General features: G+C 36.4%; 1 long non-coding RNA gene across 3 annotated transcripts in view; it reads right to left on the bottom strand.

Moving 5' to 3' along the window:
• Nucleotides 1-24,373, bottom strand: part of LOC128645471 (uncharacterized) — a 207,162-nt gene that overhangs the window by 173,696 nt on the left and 9,093 nt on the right. Inside the window, exons 2-3 of one of the 3 annotated variants that reach the window (XR_008400119.1) lie at nt 23,617-23,701; nt 22,482-22,499 (exon numbers count right to left, since the gene is read on the bottom strand). The exons of 1 other annotated variant lie outside the window; for it this stretch is intronic. This is a non-coding gene — a long non-coding RNA (uncharacterized LOC128645471). Of the gene's footprint in view, nt 1-15,406; nt 15,957-22,481; nt 22,500-23,616; nt 23,702-24,373 lie in introns of those variants that run through there. One more of the 3 variants, XR_008400117.1, reaches the window with a different exon arrangement.

Raw genomic sequence — 24,373 nt, 5'->3', positions numbered from 1 at the left:
GTCCCTATGCCACCACAGACCTCCTAGGATACTGTCCTCGCATCCAGGTTTCCCACAATCCACGGGCATGATCACAATGTTATCTATATGGTTTACATGAACTAGCTCTCCCCTGTTGTGAAAAGCAAATAAAAAAGCATGTGATAAGAGGCGGCCTTCAAGGGCTTAGAAATTATCATATGACCCTTCCTAGGTTTAACTTTCAACAAAGAATACCAAGAGAACAAAGCAACATTGGGTGCAAAAGTAAATTGGAAAGTTGTTTAAAATTACATGCCATATTTGGAATATGAAAGTTTTTTTTGGACTTGATTGTCCCTTTAACATATAAACTCCTGGAAAAATTAGTATATGACAGCCTAACCCACTTCTTGTCCTCCAACTTCTTGCTTGACCCCCTACAATCTGGCTTCTGTCCCTCACACTTAATTGAGACTGCCCTCACCAAGGTTACTAACGATCATCTTTCTGCTTAAAATAAGAGCCACTACTCTTTACTGATCTTACTTGACCTCTCAGTTACATTTGACACAGTCAACCACCCCTACTCCTACAGATTCTCAACTCTTTTGGTCTCTGTGACACTGTTTTGTCTTAGATCCACTCTTATTTTTCTAACATGTCCTTTTCTGTGCCATTTGCTGGCCACTCCTCCAAGGCTCTGCTCTAGGTCCTCTACTCTTCTCCATTTATAGTTCTTCACTATGTAAATGTATCAACAGCTATGGCTTTAAATATCACCTCTATGCTGATGACACTCAGATCTACCTATCCATCCCTGCTCTCTCTTCCTCAGTCCTTTCTCCTGCAAATGACTGCTTATCTAGCATTTGTTCCTGGATGGCCATTTCCAAGACTGAGCTCCTCGTAATACTCCCTCTAGCTCTACTCCGATATCTGACTTTTCTATCACTGTTGATGGCATCACTCTCTCCCCATCACCCTATGTCCGCTGCCTCTGAGTCACACTTGGCTCCCAGCTGTCCTTCATCCCCCAAACCAATCGATCTCTTCAACCTACTGCAACCACCTATGCCATATTTCCAAAATGTTGCTGTTTTTGAGCATGATATCAGTAACCAATTAATCCACTCCCTTGTAATTTCCCAACTTGATTACTGCAATAACATACTCACTGGCCACGCTCTCTCCTCCTGTCCCCCTTTAATCCATCCTAAATGCCTGTGCCAGGCTAATCTCCCTTTCCCATTGATCTGCTGCACCTCTCTGTGAGTCCCTTCACTGGCCGCTCCCCACTATCTATCGACACTAAAATGCTCCTTGCATCTTCTATTATGACCTCTTCCCATGCTAGACTTCAGGACTTTAATCGTGCAGCACCTACCCTCTGGAATGCACTTCCTTATGCTGTCAGACTTTCCCCTAATTTTTCCTATTTTACACACTCCCTAAATACATTTTTGTTCAGGGAATCCTACCACCAACTTAGTAACAAATGAATTCCACTTACCAAACAATTCTCCTTATCTAACTCTGTATTAACATCATTCCCACCCTTGCAGTCCTCACCTCATGTTTCTCACCCTCCCACACTGTAAATTCCCACAGGAATATAGCCAACAATTTCTCCTGTATTTGTTTGACAAATACGTCAAATATATCTCTTACAAGTATTGTATCATTGTTTTACTTATCTCAATTGTATTCATAGACAGCGCTGCAGAATATGTTGGTAATAATTATAATAATGTCCCTTTTACTTACAAAGCTCATTCTGAATAATTTTACAATTTCAGCATAAAACAATGATTAAAGTGATGTATTATCTGGTAATATGCATTGAATTAGCACCTTTTTAATCTCACGTCTGTTACTAAATACACATGCATGGTGCTGATCTTTGCTCTAACAAGGAACTTGTTTAGTACATTGCACACAGCATACCTACTATACAACTTCTACACGTTCCGCTGATGTAATAATCAAAAAATGCTAAAGCACCCTTTTGTTTAATACACTTTATATTGCAAAATGCTTCAGTATGACTTCCATGACCCTTGAAAAGCAATAACTATCCATAATAATACTGTACTTAACGTTAAAGTTATTTTGTATTTAAAAGTTGATTTTTTTAAATACTAAAAATTATTTTTTAGTGCCATTGAAAAAAAAAGGACCAAATACAACTTCATTATTTCTTGTTCTCTCTCATAAAATAAACTCAGGTTGCTATGTATTATATTCAACTAAAGACAAGGGAAAACATTCAAAACCAGTTGGAGATCTCATTAAGAAATGTTTCTATTATTTGGTCATTTATGTAGATAAAGTATTAAATAAACTAGCAAATAGCTATAAAATCTACCCAATGCCATGGGAATTACTCTGAGAAATGACCTGTACAACCTTTGTGATATTTTAGCTTAAACCTTTACTTTAGAAACATGTTTTTCCTTTACATCTCTTGTCATGCCACCCAAATAAATAAAGTTTTATTCAATATAGTAGACCAGTGTTTTTCAACCAGTGTGCCGTGGCACACTAGTGTGCCGTGAGAGATCCTCAGGTGTGCCACGGCAGACTGACAACAGTGTGACACATTTTTTAAACTTTGCTTGTTTTTTACTCCCAGTGCAGGGGTAGTTTGTAGGAGGCATGGCATAACAGCACAATGCATACAGTATGTGTGTGTTTGTGTGTATGTGTATATATATATATATATATGCTGTATTAAGCTACAATGTGTGATTTTTTTTAAAATTTTGGGGTGGTGGTGTGCCACAGGATTTTTTATTGTAAAAAAGTGTGCCACGGCAAAAAAAAGGTTAAAAATCACTGTAGTAGACCACATTTTTCCAGTGCAACAATAATGGCCTTAGGCATCTTAGGATGTTATAGCAGGCTTTATTTTATTTGCCTAGTTTTACTATATTCTGTAGATAGAATGCGTTGATCAATTATGTCCATTTTTATACTCTTGAAAAAACTAGTTCAACTGCTTATACGATCCAAGGAAATTGTGTGCCCTATTTATCCATGAACTACACTTTCCCTTGGAATTCATTATGGCTGCTACATCAGCAGACATTCTAATTTTTTTGTGCACGATTGGTCCAATGATACACTGCACAGGTAATACCATGATCTGTTTTTTTTTCTCAATAATGTACATGAATATATGTCTTTAATGTTGCAAAAAAGAAAATGACAATTCTTTTTTAGCACCTTTTTATCATTAGCAATGATTAGCCGTTATGGTCAGAATGCAGTGCTCAGCAAAGGATTTCCTACATGCTGTAGATAGGAATATTGCATATTACAATCAATGTATTGTTTTTCTTCTACCACATGTCTATGAGAACAAATACAATTTACAGGAATCAATAAATAAAAAGGAATGGTGCTGTGTGTTGGTATTTGTCACACTATTTAGTATACATGAGTAGTATTCGTTTCAATTAGGCTCAGCAGAGTTAGACAGTAAATACAGCATAAACAAGATAATTCAAAATCTCTATTAAATACAGGAACAAAGAGCCACAGTACCAGCAGGCAGTAGTACAGGAAAACAGGTCAGGTCAAACCGGAGTCAGAAACAGGTAATGGAGGTACAGAATACAGGAATCAGGGTCTAGTAATCAAGCTCAGGTGAAGTCAAGCTCAGTAAAAGGTATCATACAGGGACAGTGTTTAGAAATCAAGGTCAGGCCAAGCCAAGGTTAGTAACAGGTATCAGACAGGCACAGTGTTCAGGAACCAAGGTCAGGCCAAGCCAAGGTTAGTAACAGGTATCAGACAGGCACAGTGTTCAGGAACCAAGGTCAGGCCAAGCCAAGGTTAGTAACAGGTATTAGACAGGCCCAGTGTTCAGGAATCTAGGTCAGGTCAAGCCAAGTTTAGTAACAGGTATCAGACAGGAACAGTGTTTAAGAATCAATGTCTGTAACAGGTATCATGCAGGCACAGTGTTCAAGAATCAATGTCTGTAACCGGTATCAGGCAGGCACAGTGTTCAAGAATCAATGTCTGTAACAGGTATCAGGCAGACACAGTGTTCAGGAATCAATGTCTGTAACAGGTATCAGACAGGCACAGTGTTCAGGAATCAAGGACAGGTAAAGCATAAGGTCAGTAACAGGTATCAGACAAGATTTAGCGCACACAGGTTATGCTCATGTAAAAAAACAACATACGGGCAATGAGTAAGGACCTAGCGTAAATTTAAAGAAAAAAACTAACCCAATGTGCAAAAACGCAATAGAGAGCTGGAAGACAGGACCACTCTAACAAAGGCATTTATTGACATAGCTCATTGACAAAAAGGTACAGGTAGCGCTAAAAAACCATGGAAAAACATAGCACACAAACAAATGACAAAATTTTATTTGCCTTTGTAATGTGTACAAAGGTTGCAAACAGCAGTGTTTAGGCCTTATCCAGTGATGATAAACTGACATCCATCTGTGCAGGATTACTAATGCCAAATAGTCTAAAGGAATTTAAGAAATTCCTATGCAGAGTATGGTAGCATTTGTTAAAGAAGACATTATGCAAACCGTCAAAGGGGTATGTCCCATTATCTGATATTGAAACCCTGGTGCAACAGATCTGATATACAGATATTTTTTGATCTTCACTAAATTGTTCTCTGCTTTGAATTTACACAGGCCCATTTTAAATGTTCTTTTTGTAGGGAAGGGTAGTCATTGAGAAAGTTTTGGAAACAAACTGGCTAGATTACGAGTCTTGCGTTAGCCTTAAAAAGCAGCCAATAGGATTTTTCCTACCTTAATTCCGATTGGCTGATAGGATTCTATCAGCCAATCGGAATTGAAGGGACGCCATCTTGGATGACATCACTTAAAGGAACCTTCATTCTTCAGTCACCGACGGATGGAAGAGGATGCTCCGCGTCGAATGTCTTCAAGATGGACCCGCTCCACTCCGGATGGAAGAAGATAGAAGATGCCGTCTGGATGAAGACTTCTGCCGGTCTGGATGTCCTCTTCTGGCCGGATCGGATGAAGACTTCTGCCCCTCTGGACATCCACTTGTGCCCGGCTGGGTGAAGACGGTTCAAGGTAGGATGATCTTCAAGGGGGTAGTGTTAGGTTTTTTAAGGGGGGATTGGGTGGGTTTTAGAGTAGGGGTGTGTGGGTGGTGGGTTTTAATGTTGGGGGTAGGGTATTGTATTTTTTTACAGGTAAAAGAGCTGATTACTTTGGGGCAATGCCCCACAAAAGGCCATTTTAAGGGCTATTTGTAATTTAGTGTAAGGTAGGGAAATTTATTATTTTGGGCGGCTTTTTTATTTTATTAGGGGGATTAGATTAGGTGTAATTAGTTAAAAAAATGGTAATTCTTTTTTTATTTTCTGTAATTTAGTGTTTGTTTTTGTGTACTTTATTTTATTTTATTTAATTGTAGGTAATTTATTTAATTAATTTAATGATAGTGTAGTGTTAGGTGTAATTGTAATTTAGGTTAGGATTTATTTTACAGGTACAGGACATCCACTTGTGCCCGGCTGGGTGAAGACGGTTCAAGGTAGGATGATCTTCAAAGGGGTAGTGTTAGGTTTTTTAAGGGGGGATTGGGTGGGTTTTAGAGTAGGGGTGTGTGGGTGGTGGGTTTTAATGTTGGGGGTAGGGTATTGTATTTTTTTACAGGTAAAAGAGCTGATTACTTTGGGGCAATGCCCCACAAAAGGCCATTTTAAGGGCTATTTGTAATTTAGTGTAAGGTAGGGAAATTTATTATTTTGGGGGGCTTTTTTATTTTATTAGGGGGATTAGATTAGGTGTAATTAGTTAAAAAAATGGTAATTCTTTTTTTATTTTCTGTAATTTAGTGTTTGTTTTTGTGTACTTTATTTTATTTAATTGTAGGTAATTTATTTAATTAATTTAATGATAGTGTAGTGTTAGGTGTAATTGTAATTTAGGTTAGGATTTATTTTACAGGTAAATTTGTACTTATTTTAACTTGGAAGTTATTAAATAGTTAATAACTATTTAATAACTATTCTACCTAGTTAAAATAAATACAAAGTTGCCTGTAAAATAAATATAAATCCTAAGCTAGCTACAATGTAACTATTAGTTATATTGTAGCTAGCTTATGGTTTATTTTATAGGTAAGTATTTAGTTTTAAATAGAAATAATTTAATTAATTATAGTAAATTTATTTAGATGTATTTAAATTATATTTAAGTTAGGGGGTGTTAGGGTTAGGGTTAGACTTAGGTTTAGGGGTTAATAAATTTATTATAGCGGCGGCGACGTTAGTGGCAGCAGATTAGGGGTTAATAAATTTAATATAGTTGCGGTGACATTGGGGGGGCAGATTAGGGGTTAATAAATATAATGTAAGGTTCGGCAATGTTGGGGGCAGTAGATTAGGGGTTCACAGAGATAATATAGGTGGTGGCAGTGTCCAGAGCAGCAGATTAGGGGTTAATAATATAATGTAGGTGGCGACAATGTCGGTGGCAGCAGATTAGGGGTTAATAAGTGTAAGATTAGGGGTGTTTAGACTCTGGGTTCATGTTAGGGTGTTAGGTGTAGACTTAGAGAGTGTTTCTCCATAGGAAACAATGGGGCTGCGTTAGGAGCTGAACGCTGCTTTTTTGCAGGTGTTAGGTTTTTTTTCAGCCAGCTCAGCCCCATTGTTTCCTATGGGGATATCGTGCATGAGCACGTTTTTCCAGCTTACCGCTACCGTAAGCAACGCTGGTATTGAGGGTTGAAGTGGAGCTAAATTATGCTCAACGCTCCCTTTTCTGAGGCTAACGCAGCCATTCAGACAACTCGTAATACCAGCGTATGTGGCAGTGTCCAGAGCAGCAGATTAGGGATTAATAATATAATGTAGGTGGCGACAATGTCGGTGGCAGCAGATTAGGGGTTAATAAGTGTAAGATTAGGGGTGTTTAGACTCGGGGTTCATGTTAGGGTGTTAGGTGTAGACATAACTTTTATTTCCCCATAGGAAACAATGGGGCTGCATTAGGCGTTGAACGCTGCTTTTTTGCAGGTGTTAGGTTTTTTTTTCAGCCAGCTCAGCCCCATTGTTTCCTATGGGGAAATTGTGCACGAGCATGTTTAGCCAGCTCAACGCTACCGTAAGCAGCGCTGGTATTACAGTGAGATGTGGAGCTAAATTTTGCTCAACGCTCACTTTCTGAGGCTAACGCCGGCTTGAAGAAAACTTGTAATACCAGCGTTGGCTTAAGTGAGAAAAAAAGGCTTGTTAGCCCCGCACACCATTACCGACAAAAACTCATCCAGCTGTCAACTCATTTAAGTTCGTATTTGACTTTGCTCTAGTAAAGCATACTAAAGTCAATACTAAAATAAACAATACGTATACATGTTTATTATACTTCATGACCGGCCCTGCAGCATTTGACACTATACATCATTTTTTTTTTAGTTTTCTACCTAAAGGTATTCTGGCCTGGATAGAAAAGTGCATAGATGGTCCAAACCACTGACTCCACTGGCATCTGGAGTCCCACAGGATAAACCTGGTCTGTTATGTTTTTGTTGTGTATATGCTTATAAATCTCCAGTGGGAGATAATGCAACCTGGTTTAGACAGTCACTGCTTCACCTCTGATGATATAGACGCCTGCCAATCTTTTAAGGCAAACTCAAATGATCCAGCATCAATACCTACAAATTGCCTTTCTAATCTCCTAGAGATGCTGAGCACCAGCTGACTAAATTTACACCGGATAAAACATTGGCATGTTTGGTGGAAAGATACCATCTGATGACAAGATAGCAATAATATGATGAGGGACACAGCTGCCTGACAGTACTTGTGGTTCCGTCCTACAACTTTCACTCTTTAGTTCAGATATTTAGCCATGCTGCACTGCCTCTATGGAATTATCCTTTGTTCCCAAGACCTCATTTTAAGAAAAACAGGAGCATCACATCCTTTAAGCAAGGTTTTTGCTTTAATGATAATTTTTATCACAACACATAGAATAAAGCATTTCAAGCACTGAAGTTGCTTTATTGGGAGTGGCTCTAAAGCATTACGGACTCGAAGACTTGTGGCACTGACTGTGGCACGCAATCGATATGGGGTATCGCAACAGATATAGTGGGCGTATTATGAGCTGAAAGTAAAAGCGTTCGCTTGAGCTTAATTGAATTTAATGCGTGTCAAGTTAGCGTGACTTCAGAGCTCTGGTTAACTGTTACACAAGACAAAAATGTTGCACAAAACACATCAAAAATACGGTACAGTTACACTCATATTAACACTGAATAATAAAAAATGTATTTAAAAAAATTATAAGGGCTTGAAGATATGAGGTCTCAGTTGTTAGAAAAAAAGGCCTGCAAAGGGCTTTCACAAAAAGATACATACATACTGTATACATGTCTAAATATGTATATGTTATATATATATATATATATATATAAATCAATGAAAATATTTGCATAGGAAATTAGTACATCTAGGCAAGTAACCCCGCTTGCTTTCCCCCAGAAATTCTTAATATACAATGTTTCCAATGCACAAGAGAATTGTGGGTAAGATATGCAAATTAGATATGCAAATTCTCAGTTTTTTTTGCTTCAAAAATACTGTTTTGACACAGCGATCCTTTTAAACAGGAATATGACAGCAAACTCTCTCTCTTTTTATATATATATATATATATATATATATATATATCACTTCCTTTATATATATATATATATATATATATATATATATATATATATATATATATATATATATATATATATATATATATATATATAAAAAATAGTTGTATTTAAATCCAGTGAGTGCTAATCTTTATCCTGATTGAATATCCTGTTTAGCACCCTGGTCTGTGCTTGGGTTGGCGAGTGAGAGTGCACATATTTGGAGCTGTATATATATATATATATATATATATATATATATATATATATATATATATGTTTATATGTGTGTACTTAAGCATTTATATGTGTATATATGTATTTATACACATATATACACGTAAATACAAATGTATATATATATATATATATATATATATATATACACATACATACATACATATATATATATGTATGCATTGGCACCCTTTGCAGTCAAATACCTGAAAACATGAATCATTTTATTCTATATTAATAATTAATAATGGTTTTAACTATGTATTTACTGTAAATATTTCACATTCCAATGTTTTTCACATAGGGGAATATGTTCCAAGTATTTTTAAATAGGTATTCCTATATATACCTGTATTTATCTATCTATCTATCTATCTATCTATATATATATATATATATATATATATATATACATATATATATATATATATACATACTAGGGTTGCACCGATACCATTTTTTTAAGACCGAGTACAAGTACCGATACTTTTTTCCAAATACTCACCGATACCAATTACCGATACTTGTTTTTATGTCATGATAGTTTACCAAGCACAATAGAGACTATTGATTTAAGATCGCTTCTTTATAATTATGAACTGTATCTCAAGACATTTTGAAATAATAAAACAGTTTAAGTGCTTGTTGTCATAAAGTTCACAGCACATGTTCATAAATAAAAATATTACAATAACATATATTAATAATAACAACAATAAATAACAGCTGCAGCAACTGGGGCTGGAAAGCTACAATTTAAAGGGGTGATTACTGGATGCAATTGGGTTGTAGGGTGCCAATATAACTCATCAGTCTGACATTTGTATTTAATAAAAAGTAATATAATTTCATTCTGAAAATAATATTGGGGAAGGAGTATCCCAGTAATCCTCTTTGAGAAAAAAATGGGGCATTTGCATTCTACTGACTCAACAGAAAATAGGGCTGGTCTTAATATTTTTCCAGGGCTGCTTTTTCTTCCCTGGCTAAGGATGTTCCTCAGAGTACAGTATGTTTTCAGCATAATAGTGTAAGATGAGAACTAGCAGTGTAACAGGCAATCTAGCAATTATAATAATTTTTCAAAAGTTAGTGGCAAGTTTTTATCATTATTATTATTAGTATTTATTTTATTAAGGAACATAAGCATCTCTGCATGTTCAGCTATAAGTCTGTTTCTGCTATCAGTAGGGATGCTTGACGCTAAGCTGAACAGTCTTTCATTTTTCACACTACTGCATGGGTCAGAAAGATATTTTTGGGCCATTAAATCTCAGTTTATTAACTGCCCAGTACTTCAGGGGTTTGTCTGAATGAGGTACAGTGATCTCTCCCAGGTAGGTTTCCAGCTGTAAAGTAGCAGCTTTTGGAAAAATGGGAACACGCAGTTTGAAAAACGCCACAAGATGGCGTAAGGGTAGGAGTTGGAGGTATCGGTTTAAGTATCGGTGCATTTGCACGAGTACAAGTACTCATGCAAATCCTTGGTATTGGCACTGATACCGATACTAGCATCGGTATCGGTGCAACCCTAATACATACAGTATCTCACAAAAGTGAGTACACCCCTCACATTTTAGTAAATATTTTATTATATCTTTTAATGTGACAACACTGAAGAAATTGCACATTGCTACAATGTAAAGTAGTCAGTGTACAGCCTGTATAACACTGTAAATTTGCTGTCCCCTCAAAATAACTCAATACACAGCCATTAATGTCTAAACCGTTGGCAACAAAAGTGAGTACACCCCTAAGTGGAAATTTCCAAATTGGGCCCAACTAGCCATTTGGTGTCATATGACTCATTAGTGTTACAAGGTCTCAGGTGTGAATGGGAAACAGGTGTGTAAAATTTGGTGTTATCGCTCTCACACTCTCTCATACTGGTCACTGGAAGTTCAACATGGCACCCTAATGGCAATGAACTCTGAGGATCTAAAAAAAAGAATTGCTGCTCTATATAAAGATGGCCTAGGCTATAAGAAGATTGCCAAGACCCTGAAACTGAACTGCAGCACGATGGGCAAGACCATACAGTGGTTTCACAGGATAGGTTCCATTTAGAACAGGCCTCACCATGGTCAACCAAAGAAGTTGAGTGCACATGCTCAGCGTTATATCCAGAGGTTGTCTTTGGGAAATAGATGCATGAGTGCTGCCAGCATTGCTGCAGAGGTTGAAGGGGTGGGGGGTCAGCCTGTCAGTGCTCAGACCATACGCCACACACTGCATAAAATTGGTCTGCATGGCTGTCATCCCAGAAGAAAGCCTCTTCTAAAGATGATGCACAAGAAAGACAAGCAGACTAAGGACATGGATTACTTGAACCATGTCCTGTGGTCCGATGAGACCAAGATAAACTTATTTGGTTCAGATGGTGTCAAGCATGTGTGGCAGTAACCAGGTGAGGAGTACAAAGACAAGTGTGTCTTGCTTACAGTCAAGCATGGTGGTGGGAGTGTCATGGTCCTGGCCTGTATGAGTGCTGCCGGCACTGGGGAGCTACAGTTAATTGAGGGAACCATGAATGCCAACATGTACTGTGACATACTGAAGCAGAGCATGATCCCCTCCCTTCAGAGACTGGGCCGCAGGGCAGTACTCCAACATGATAACAACCCCAAACACACCTCTAAGATGACCACTGCCTTGCTAAAGAAGCTGAGGGTAAATTTGATGGACTGGCCAAAAATGTTTTCAGACTTAAACCATATTGAGTATCTGTGGGGCATCCTCAAACGGAAGGTGGGGGAGTGCAAGGTCTCTAACATCCACCAGCTCCGTGATTTACTCATGGAGGAGTGGAAGAAAACTCCAGTGGCAACCTGTGAAGCTCTGGTGAACTCCATGCCCAAGAGGGTTAAGGCAGAGCTGGAAAATAATGGTGGCCACACAAAATATTGACACTTTGGGCCCAATTTGGACATTTCCACTTAGGGATGTACTCACTTTTGTTGCCAACGGTTTAGACATTAATGGCTGTGTGTTGAGTTATTTTGAGGGGACAGCAAATTTACACTGTTATACAGGCTGTACACTAACTACATTGTAGCAAAGTGTCATTTCTTCAGTGTTGTCACATGAAAAATATAAAAAAATATTTACTAAAATGTGAGGGGTGTTCTCACTTTTGTGAGATACTATATATGTATTTATTTAAGAATTAATATAACATGTTCTTCTATGTGAAGAACATTGGAATGTAAAATATTCATAATTCATGCTGGATTTAGCACACTTGAATTATTGCGGTCGGGTTAGTGTGCACTTTTCTCGCTCCATTGAAGTCTATGGGAGAATATGGGAGAATATGTTAACGCAGTCACGATATTTGAAACTCTTTGCACGCGTCAGGTTTATTTTTTTACTTTCAACTTGTAATAAGAGTGCAAGATGACGTGCACAAAAAGCTTCCATCTAGCTAAGTTAAAGTGCGAGCAGTAGCGCAAAATAGCACTCCACTCGTAACCCAACAGTATACAGCCCTTAGTATACAATATAAAAAGTACCTATCAGAGAGATAAGTCTGAAGAAAATGGGATGTCTGCCTATGCCAATGTATTTTGTCATGGATTCTTCCCAAATAAGACATACTAGCAATTCTGGATCTGTAAATACCCTTAACTGAGTATTCCATCAAGTAGCTTGAGTCAATTAAGCTTTTTTTAATGGAGATTATAAATAAACATATGATACTTTTATATCTACTCAAACATCTTAATTAATTAGACAGAGATTTTTGTTATTTACATCAAGAGTGCATAAGAAATACAAATCAGATCTTTCTGTATTAGATTTCAGACCCTACATTACCAGTGGGATGCAAGGGAGAGCTGACTTTTAAAGAGGGAGGCAACAACAACATATTAAAGGTACACTCAAGCCAAAATAAACATTTATACTTCAAAAAGAGAAAGGAGTTTTAAGACAATTGCCAGATTACTTCCATTATCACATTTTGCACATTCTTTTAATATTCACACTTTCTGGGGAACAAGATCCAACTGAGCATGTGCACAACTCACAGGGTATACGTATACTAGTCTATGATTGGCTGATGTCTGTCACATGATACAAGGGGCTGGAAAATGGGAGAAAAAAATTAATTTGTCAGGAAAAAATCTACTGCTTATTTGAAATTCAGAGTAGGTGTTAAATCATTGGTTTTTTTATTATGTACTTGTTAATTATGCAATTCTACTGCATTGAGTGCTCCTTTAATTTTAAATGCTAATCTGGACTATTGGCTCATATGATGGAGTAATGGGATTGCAGCTGAATTTTACTTCTAATACTGTGGCCGCGCTGTAACAAACGTTTTTTATATTATGCCATGAGGATATTCCATGCCGTTCTAACAGCACTGGGCTTTAACAATATTAGGACACCATGGAATGTCCAAACCTATCAGGCGTTCTGCAGCCTCCAGCAGTTTCAAAATGGGAACTCGGACTGGGGGAGCGTGCCTAGCATCTTATGCAGTACCCTATAATCCGATCCCACCCTTGAAATCACGTGATAGCATTGATGATTGCGTGATTTATACACTTGGCTCTAGATGGGGTTAATAACACATTTGTTACAGTGTAACCGCATTATTAGAAGTACAGTGTGAACTTATATCGGCTATAAAAATTTAATTTTTAAAAAGCGGTCTATTCCAAAAACGCGCTTTACATAGTTCAAAGCTTAAAATGTACATTGGTAAAAGAAAAAGCCGCAGCTACTATCTTCTATGTAATATTACAAAATCTTTTTAAAGTGAAAAGAACACCCCAAAAGTTAAAAACATCTTTATTTAAATAACTAAAAAAGACTTCACGTACATATTATAGTGTTTAACAGTATACTATATACTACACATGTGCACAAGAAAAAAAATCAGCCAAATCTGTCAGACTGAATATTCAGAAAAAAATTAGTTTTTGGTACCTTCGCCTTTAGTGCAGGCCCTGGGTTCCGGCATGCTAAGCCTCCTATTACTGTGCCCTGGGGCTCTTCACAGAAGGGGCAGGATTAGCGTGACTCTTCAGGTAAGTATTTTTAACTCCTAAGGTAATTTAAAGGAAATTAATGTATACTGATCCATTTCATCAGTATTTATTCCTTTTCTTTAAATTCTGTGGTGCATTCATTTGGATATTCATTTCTTGAAAATGAGACGAATATCCATGTTTCATTAAAGAATTTGCATTTGTAACTAAACAAATGCACATGTCTACTACATACATAGAATAAACTGCAAATTCATGTTCAATATACCCACAAAACCCCAGCTCCTATAGGTTTATTATTCAGGTGTGCTTTTGTTTTTAATGTTGTTTATTAACAATGTTGAGTGCATAAATAGAGAATATATAGGCGCTCTATAGGAGTTTCATGAGCATCTCATGGAAGTAACCTGTATTTTACTGGGAAAACATTGCCAAGAGTTTCTAATTTTAAAAGCACTATCCTCAATCTTAGCTGCACCTTTTAACCCATACCAGTCTCGCTACTCTTTCAGTGGCAAGATTATTAATTTTAAGAAATCTACTGAATGTTTAGTGTAACGTCCTTTAAATATGTATTCTTAGAGCTGTTAGTACACAGAAAACATTTTTACTATTAGGAAACGCACACTCAATGTTATGTAAATATGCTTTGAATGCACCCCCCTGCAACACTGCCGAGATCACAGTTCACTGATGATCTCGGTAGATTTTTGAACAGACAGCAATCCCTTTTGTTTCCTATGGAAGGCCCATCACCACTCACCATCACAGGGTGAACCCACTTTTTTATAATATATCACGGCATGCATGGATTGTGAGACTGGCGAGACAAAAAAAGGCCATTTCTGGTGGGTCTGATGATCCTTTTAACATCAGACCCAAAGGGAGAAAATAGATAATTGAATTTAAGGAAATGAGGGTCACTAGTCCAAATCAAGTTAAAAAGCAATTCCATGATTCAAGATGCATAAAGAAGACACAGGCCAAGGTCAAAACACAAGAGAGCAGCAATGAGACAAGAACCTAGAAACCAAGAGTAAAAGTCAAAATACAAAAAGTAGTGGGGACAATCACATTAAAAACATAGGGAAAATCCGGGTATATGTTATGGCGCTAGATAAAAATAACAGCAGTTTATAAAAGAAAATGCACCAAACAATGTCTCTTGATTAGAGCATCTAAAATTTCACTAGACGTGAAATAAACAAAAAAGTGCAAGATAAGGTACTACATTATATTTATTTTTAACATTTCTCATATATGAAGCTTCATTATGGCACTGAATACATTAGATTTTATAATTTTAGTATATCTATCTATCTATCTATCTGTATATATATATTTATACATGTACATATACTGAAATTATAAAATGTAATGTATTCAGTGCCATGATGAAGCTGCATCTGTGAAAAATGTTGAGAAGAAATACAATGCAGTACCTTATCTTGTACGTTTTTGTATTTATATATATATATATATATATATATATATATATATATATATATATATATATATATATATACACACACACTCACCGGCCACTTTATTAGGTACACCTTGCTAGTACAGGGTTGGACCACCTTTTGCCTTTAGAGCTGCCTTAATTCTTTGTGGCATAGATTCAACAAGGTGTTGGAAACATTCCTCAGACATTTTGGTCCATATTTACATAATAGCATCACAAAGTTGCTGCAGATTTGTCGGCTGCACATCCATGATGCGCATCTCCTGTTCCACCACATCCTAAAGGTGCTCTATTGGATTGAGATCTGATGGCTGTGGAGACCATTGGAGTACAGTGAACTCATTGTCATGTTCAAGAAATCAGTTTGAGATGATTTAAGATGGTGTATTATCCTGTCTAGAAGTAGTCATCAGAAGATGGGTACACTGTAGTAATAAAGGGATGGACATGGTCAGCAACAATACTCAGGTAGACTGTGGCATTTAAACAATTCTCAATTTGTACTAAGGGGCCCAAAATGTGCCAAGAAAATATCTCCAACACCATTACACTACCACCACTACCCTAAACAATTGATACAAGGCAGGATGGATCCATGCTTTCATGTTGTTTACCCTAAATTCTGACCCTACCATCTAAATGTTGCAGCTGAAATCAAGACTCATCAGGCCAGGCAACATTTTTCCAATCTTCTATTGTCCAATTTTGGTGAGCCTGTGCGAATTGTAGCCTCAGTTTCCTGTTCTTAGCTGACAGGAGTGGCACCCAGTGTGGCCTTCTGCTACTGTAGCCTATCTGCTTTAAGGTTCAATGTGTTGTGCATTCAGAGATAATATTCTGCATACTGTGGTTGTAACGAGTGGTTATTTGAGTTACTGTTGCCTTTCTATCATCTCAAACCAGTCTGCCCATTCTCCTCTGACCTCTGACATCATCAAGGCATTTCCATCCAAACACTGGATATTTTCTCTTTTTCGGACCATTCTCTGTAAACCCTAGAGATGGTTGTACGTGAAAATCCCAGTAGATCAGCAGTTTTTGAAATACTCAGACTAACCTGTCTGGCACCAACAACCATGTCACCTTCAAAGTCACCTAAATCCCCTTTCTTCCCCATTCTGATGCTCGGTTTGAACTTCACCATGTCTAGATGCCTAAATGCATTGAGTTGCTGCCATCTGATATGCAGATTAGCAATTTGTGTTACCAAGCAATGGAACCAGTTATCTATAAGAGAACTAGAAAATGTAAATAATATTACATAGTGACCTTAGCAATGGTAGGTTAAGGATTTAAAGTCTGCCATAAAGCATAATAGTTAACAATCATAGTATATTTCATCATTTGTATTTCAAGGTTTCGTTCCTTTTTTTCTTATTATCCTGTATTAATAATGGGAAGGGCTAATATTTAGGATCTCAGCAACAACATTCAATCTATAGTTGTCTTATTCTAAGGCATTCATTTATTATACACATTTTAGTGTTTGTAAAGTCTGAAAAAATATAATCAACAATCAGTTATATTTTCTCAAATGAGCATATTGTTTTATTTTTTTCTTTTCACTGATTTCCCTGTCCCCCAGGACAAAATAATCCTTGCTAAGTACAAATCATAAACTAAAACGCAGATATAGCACACATGTGGGGTAGCCTACAATATTCACTTAAGCTAGTTTAGCACTGATTCATCTTAGTTACTTAGTAATAACATATGTAGGGCCAGATTACAAGTGGAGCAGTAGCTAATGCTCCCGCTATATATATGTGTATATATGTTGGAAAATACATATATACACATATAAATACATAAATACATATGTACACACATATAAACACACACACGCATTTTGCAGCCTTTATTTTTTTCTAACACCTGAGGCATCATATCTTTAAAATAGCAAAAGAGGACAACCACCAGAGCTAAGATAAAACAACGATTTATTCCAAAAAACTTTCAAAATATAAAGGACAGCAGTATCCAGAAAAAAATTGTTAAAAAGAGCAGAGCAAAAATGGGCTTACGTGTTTCAGCATGAAGCCGTAATCATAGCCTGATATTTTGCTGACAACCTCACATTTAAAAAGCAACCTCTGTAAGCTAATTGGGTATCAAAAATAACTCCTCCTTTAACCCTTTATTAACCTTGCCAGATAACGTGAAACAGTGAATATACTAGTTTGGTTTAATTTGCTTACTATACATATTATCTGGGAACCATAATCATTCAGTCCCCATTATAAATATTATTTATGTTCTAAACCAATACAAAGAGGATGTCATGCGAACCTAATATTACCTGTTTGTTATAGTATGACAAACTTTGATTCGTCTCAGAATTGAACTTCTCATTCTGTGTAATTTCTCATTGGTACATAGAAAAGATATGTTGGGTACTTTTAAGTGATATAGTCACTATAAGTGAGATTTATTCACAACGTTATACAATTGCCAAAGATATTCCCAATATATTCAATAGTCAATGTCTATTTATAATGGGATCTACATATCCAAGAACAAAGCCTCGCCTATATCTAATGCACCTCTAATGGTTTGTTATTCACTAGGATGCATTCCTCCCACAGTTGTGTAATATAGAAGATAGCTTAATCTAATATAGAAGATAGCTTAATTCCTAGTGAATAACAAACCATTAGAGGTGCATTAGATATATATCCAATTTCCAATCTCCTATTGTGGACTGTATAATCAAGCATATTTTTATAGTATACCCCCAAGTTTTCTACTTTTGCATACTTTTATCATATCTTTAAACCCTTATAACTTTTTTGTGCATACTTTTTTTGGAATCATTTTTATTAGATGGTGTTATTATGAGTGTAACTGTACTTTCTATTGTATTTTTTATGTGATTTGTGACACATTTTTATTTTGCAAAACAGTTAACCGGAGCTCTGAGGTTGCCCTATCCTGACAAGCATTAACTTCAATTGTGCTCAAGCGATTGCATTTATTTTCAACTTGTAATACGAGCAAAAAACCCAACGCTCACTAACACCAGCAATAAACCCCTTTTAACTTGCATGTAACTGTTTGCGCTCCACTGGTAATATAGCCCTTAAAAGATATCTGCACAAACAGACATATATTCCTTTCTAATCTCACTCTAATAGCTGTTTATTGGCAACACTTTTTTAATCGATTTTGAAGAAAATGGCCCTATGTAACATGTGCCAGTTCTGTTTGTTCAGATTACAATCCAAATTCTCATTAATTATCAACACATTTTCAGTGCCATTTTTCACTTATTAAATTCCCTAGCTTGAAAACACCTCGGACAACACTTTTTAATTTACTGGGGACCTGAAAAAAATGTTCAGATTGCACAAGCGAAAAGCATACTGATATTACTCCTTCCATACGGGATGATGTAGTAAGTAATATCAATGCTAGTAAAAAAATAAAATAATAGGCACATAACATAACACATCAAACACATATGCCCCCTATAACTTAAATTGAAAAAATACACACACCTATATATATATATATATATATATATATATATATATATATATATATATATATATATATATAAACAGGAGGCAGGCCAGCACTCACGGTTAACATTTCTCTTGTAAGGTGTATCCAGTCCACGGATCATCCATTACTTGTAGGAAAAGGTCATGCCCTTCCTCAGGATAGGTCTAATAAATTAAGGACCAAACAAACTAATTGTCATGCCTTTCGAAACTTTAAGTCCAAGCCGATCTGGAGACCTAACCAGGCCTGGAACAAAGGTAAGCAGGCCAAGAAGCCTGCTGCTGCCTCTAAGACAGCATGAAAGATCAGCCCCCGATACGGTAACGGATCTAGTAAGGGGGCAGACATTCTCTCTTCGCCCAGGCTTTGGCAAGAGATGTCCAGGATCCCTGGGCGTTGGAAATTGTGTCCCAGGGATATCTTCTGGACTTCAAAGCTTCTTCCCCAAAAGGAAGATTTCACCTCTCACAATTATCTGCAGACCAGATAAAGAGAGAGGCATTCTTACAAATTTCTTTTTCCTTAATTTATTAGACCTATCCTGAGGAAGGGCATGACCTTTTCCTACAAGTAATGGATGATCCGTGGACTGGATACACCACAAGAGAAATAAATTTATCAGGTAAGCATAAATTATGTTTTCATCCACCCAGGGTGCTTCCAAAGTATTGATAGTAGTGAAGAAAAGGGAAGCACTCGACAGGGTTACATTAAATGGTAACTTTGAACATCCTGGAAAGTGCTTCCCTTTTCTTCACTACTATATATATACTGTGTGATATATATATATATATATAGTAAAAAACATTTCTTTATATATGTATTTTCCATTAATTTCACAAACTGTCTTACAACAAAGTATTAATAATAGAAATGATTTATGGAAATATTGGATTATTTCTGCCAGCCAAGGTGTTAATATTGTAAATTATTAATATTACTAGTTATGTAAAGATTAGATCAGAACTTAAAAAAATACATATTTCTGTTTAATTAGCATGAATTAATGATGGAAGAAAAAAATTGATTGCTGTGGTAAAAAAATATATATATATGTTTGCCAGCATCATTCAAAAACTCAATCATAACTGGTGGCAGCAAGGAGAGAGGAAATGTCAGTAACACTATTATCTTTATTTAGCTCATGAGATGAATGATATTGGGCAGGGTATTATACAGCTCAGAATTTATCCTCAAAGCAGAAAAAGACGACAAATTTATTATCTTATTCAGTAAAGCAATTTAAATGTAAAAAAAAGGCAGAGAGAGAGAGAGAAAGTACCTTTCAGAATTATATTTTTGCAGATTCACCAAGGGAGTCAAAATCTACAGCAACACTAAAGGATGAACCATTTACTAAAGATAAACTAACCAGTTGTGTCAGAGAATATCTGCAAAAAATATTTCTAGGAAATTCCAAGTCCTTCTGAAATCACATTCTATTAAACCTTATTAATATTCAGCAAGCGTAACCACAATGCATGTATGTGTATACAGAAATATAATATATATATAAAAAATATATAATATAATAAAGGTACAGTTTTGATGTTTAATCATTTATGCAAAGTTGTTTTTGTTTGATAAATTTGGCTTTAATATAGAAATGCTACTTAGGAGTCAAATACACTATTTTTACAGAAATCTTGTCGATTTTGAGATTTTTATTTTCATACGCAGCTCTTAAATAATCAAGGTACAAGATAATGCAACTTATTTCAACATTTATTTCAGGCCTCGGGAGCAATAGATACGTATATGGAAATCTCACGTCTCAGATGTTGTCATGGTGATGTTAACAAAGAAGAACTAGGGCCTATGCTCTATGCTGCTGTGTTCTACTGTGTAGAATGCTGTACGCTAAACAGCACAAATATATGTAAGTTGTTATATAAATTTGATAATGAAAGTAAATTGGAATTTGACTTTTGATGATACTAGTCATTCAGTCAATGTCATGAAAATGAACCAATAATAGTTATTTTTATTTATAAAAAGGGAAATCCTTTTTTAGAACCGTATAACAATATCTAAATTCCCATCTCCTATATATATATATATATATATATATATATATATATATATATATATGGAGCACTTTCCATATTAAACAGATACTAAGCAAAACACATGTCTGATATCCCAGCATGCCTAGTGTATGGCTGGGTTATAACATTTTCTAGACTGAGGTTTTGTGTGCAGCTAAAACCTTGATGCTGTCAATGACTTATGAATCTGAATTATCAACTCCACTGAAAGTATAGATCATGATGATTTATGATCAATGATGAAAAGCTGACATATTTACTTGCTTGTCAGTGGCTTAACGTCACCCATGTAATGGTATGTTTTAGTAACATCCATAGCTGTCTATGGGTTACAACTGAATTGTTATAGTTATTGATGTTGTAAGCAAATAAGTGTGCATCATTCATAGTTTAACTATTTTTACTCCATCAATAGCTTTATTTAGGATAGCTATATTGTATATTGAACTTAACTCATTTGCTGCCAGAATAATATGAAACTCGTTGCCAGAGGTTATTAAAAATTTACTGTAGCTGACTGCCCTTGTGTTCAGACATTTTAAAACCTAAAAACATTCAGCTGATATAGGGTTAAGCCACTTAACTATGACACAGACCTGAAAACCAATTATGGGTCAGATTATGGGGCCTATTTAACAAATGTCTTGCGGACCTGATCCGACAGTGCGGATCAGGTCCGCAAGACATCGCTGAATGCGGACAGCAATACGCTCTCCGTATTCAGCATTGCACCAGCAGCTCACAAGAGCTGCTGGTGCAACGCCGCCCCCAGCAGACTCGGGAGGTGTCAATCAACCTGATCGTACAGGCGATTCCTGTCCGCCTGCTCAGAGCAGAAACACGGGCCGTCAAGCTCCGTTCGGAGCTTGATAGATAGGCCCCTAAGAGTGGAGCGCTAACATTTCCGTGCAAGTGATAAGGGGTTTATCGCGGGTGTTTGCACTCGTCAGGTTTATCACTGGTATTGCGAGTTGAAAGTAAACGTGATCGCTTGAGCGCAATAGCAATTTACACTAGATTGATTACTTTGTCCTCAGAGCACTAGTTAACTGTTTCGCAAAACAAAAAAGTAGCACAAAAAACATAAAAAATACATTACAAAGTACAGTTACACCCATATAACACCATATAATAAAAGTTATTAAAATAAAATATTGCACACAAAAGTTATAAAGGCTCAAAGATATGAGGTTTCAGGTGTTAGAAAAAGAAAGGCAGCCAAAGGGCTTTAACATAGAGATACATTCATATACATCTCTAAAGATAAATATGTATGTGTGTGTATATATATATATATATATATATATATATAGTCCAGACAGTATGCACTCCAGAGTTTAAGCCACAAATAGCCTTGGGCGCTACTCAGCAATATAAACAGGTTGTCAGACAGAAAAGCACTCCAAAGGTCTTGTGAAATTCAGTCACCTTTAATGTCAACGTTTTCGGGCCGATACGACCCGTCCTCAGACATACAGTGAACAGTTGCACTTACCCACCACCTGAAATATAACAGCGTTACAATCAGACGTCATGTTCTCCTCAGTAGACACGCCCCTGACATGGGGATAATCACCTAAGGCAGCGTGCGTCCGTAAATACTGAAAAATACTGGAAAATACATAAACCTCAAAAATATATACAAACTAAAGCAGCAAGACAATGTACAGAAGAACAAATTTCAATTATATTGAATTGACTAGTGAGAACTGTCTGGCCATGAAACTCCTAAGTCCAAATCCGGACTCCACGTGGTATCCATAGTAACCAACGTAGTCAGACCCGCTCTCGTATGTGGAAGTATCGAGGAAGTGGGAGTGACCGGCCTAACAGCGTCGCTAGGCAACTGTCAATGATGAGGTGTATAGAGGATCTGTGGAAGAGAGTTGTAAATAAACCTAAACAATAGCGAATACTCTCAACAATCAGTCAGAATCTATGCTGTGTGGAAACCGAGAGTCAGGGCATTGCAAAAGGCATCTATATCTTGTGCTACCAACGGTGAACAATAAGCGGTTACAATAGAGACAATTATCCGGTCAAATATATAACTGTGTAAATCACAGAGAGCCGGCGCAAAGAGTCCGTATTGGAAGCACAAGGATAAGAGAGTTATAAAAAATTGTATTATGTACAATGAGCTAAGTGCCTACAGTGTATTATATAGGGACCTAAATATATAGATGTGTGTGTGTGTGTCTACATATGTGTACATATGGTTTTATGCACTTATATGTGTATATATATTTTTTTTTCAGACATTATACACATATAAACACGTAACTACATATGTACACATATAGTCATATATATATAAGTGCATTGGAGCCCTTTGCAGTTAAGTAGATGAAAACATGTAAAAGCATATTTATGCAATATTCATATTTAATAAAGTGTTATAGTGTGTATTTACTGTAAATATTTCGCATTCCAATGTTCTTCACATAGGGGAATATGTTCTATGTATTTACAAATAGATATTCATATATATATATATATATATATATATATATATATATATATATATATATATATATATATATATATATATATATATATAGGCATAGATATATATTGTACAAAAAACAGGATATATATATAGAAATATTTATTTATGAATAAATAGAACATATTCCTTTATATCCTGGACAAAGAACACAGAGGGCGCTTCATGTGCATATCAATAATGCAATCACTATCATGAAATATAGATACACATGGTACTCACAAATTGAGGCAGCGCTCTCTTGTGCTGTTGGAGGCGTTCTGGAGACTCACAGTATTCCAGCTCACTGGATCCCGGATAACAGCTCCTGGATAATAAAAATGTATTCTCTATCTAAATCATGAAAGAAAAATATTGTGTTTCATGTCCCTTTAATTTATACAAACTCAAGTGTTTGTAACTTTGGTCTTTTTTGGTTTGAAGTAAATTGTATTTTGCAATCCCTCAGGTAGAAACTTTGTTAAAATTTAATAATTAAAACAAGTGTGATACAACGTGTGATGTCACTTTTTGGGCGGAGACTAACCTTCTAAGCCGAGAACTGCAACTAAATACACATTCGCCTAGATTTGGAGTTCTGTGTTAAGGGGTCCTAACGCTGTTTTTTAACGCCCGCTGGTATTACGAGTCAGGCAGGAAAGGGTCTACCTCTCACTTTCTTTCTGCGACTCGAGGCTACCACAAATCCCCTTACGTCAATTGCGTATCCTATCTTTTCTATGGGATTTGCCTAACGCTGGTATTACGAGTCTTGGAAGAAGTGAGCGGTAGACCCTCTACCGACAAGACTCCAACCGCAAAAAAAAGTCAATAGTTAAGAGTTTTATGGGCTAACGCGGGAACATAAAGCTCTTAACTACTGTGCTATAAAGTACACTAACACCCATAAACTACCTATGAACCCCTAAACCGAGGCCCCCCCACATCGCTGACGAACATCGCTATGAACCCCTAATCTGCTACCCCTAACATCGCTGAC

Source organism: Bombina bombina, chromosome 1 (genome assembly GCF_027579735.1).
Source record: "Bombina bombina isolate aBomBom1 chromosome 1, aBomBom1.pri, whole genome shotgun sequence".
NCBI lineage: Eukaryota > Metazoa > Chordata > Amphibia > Anura > Bombinatoridae > Bombina > Bombina bombina.
Note: the sequence above shows the minus strand (reverse complement) of the source record. Positions and strands in the feature narration are given on the sequence as shown.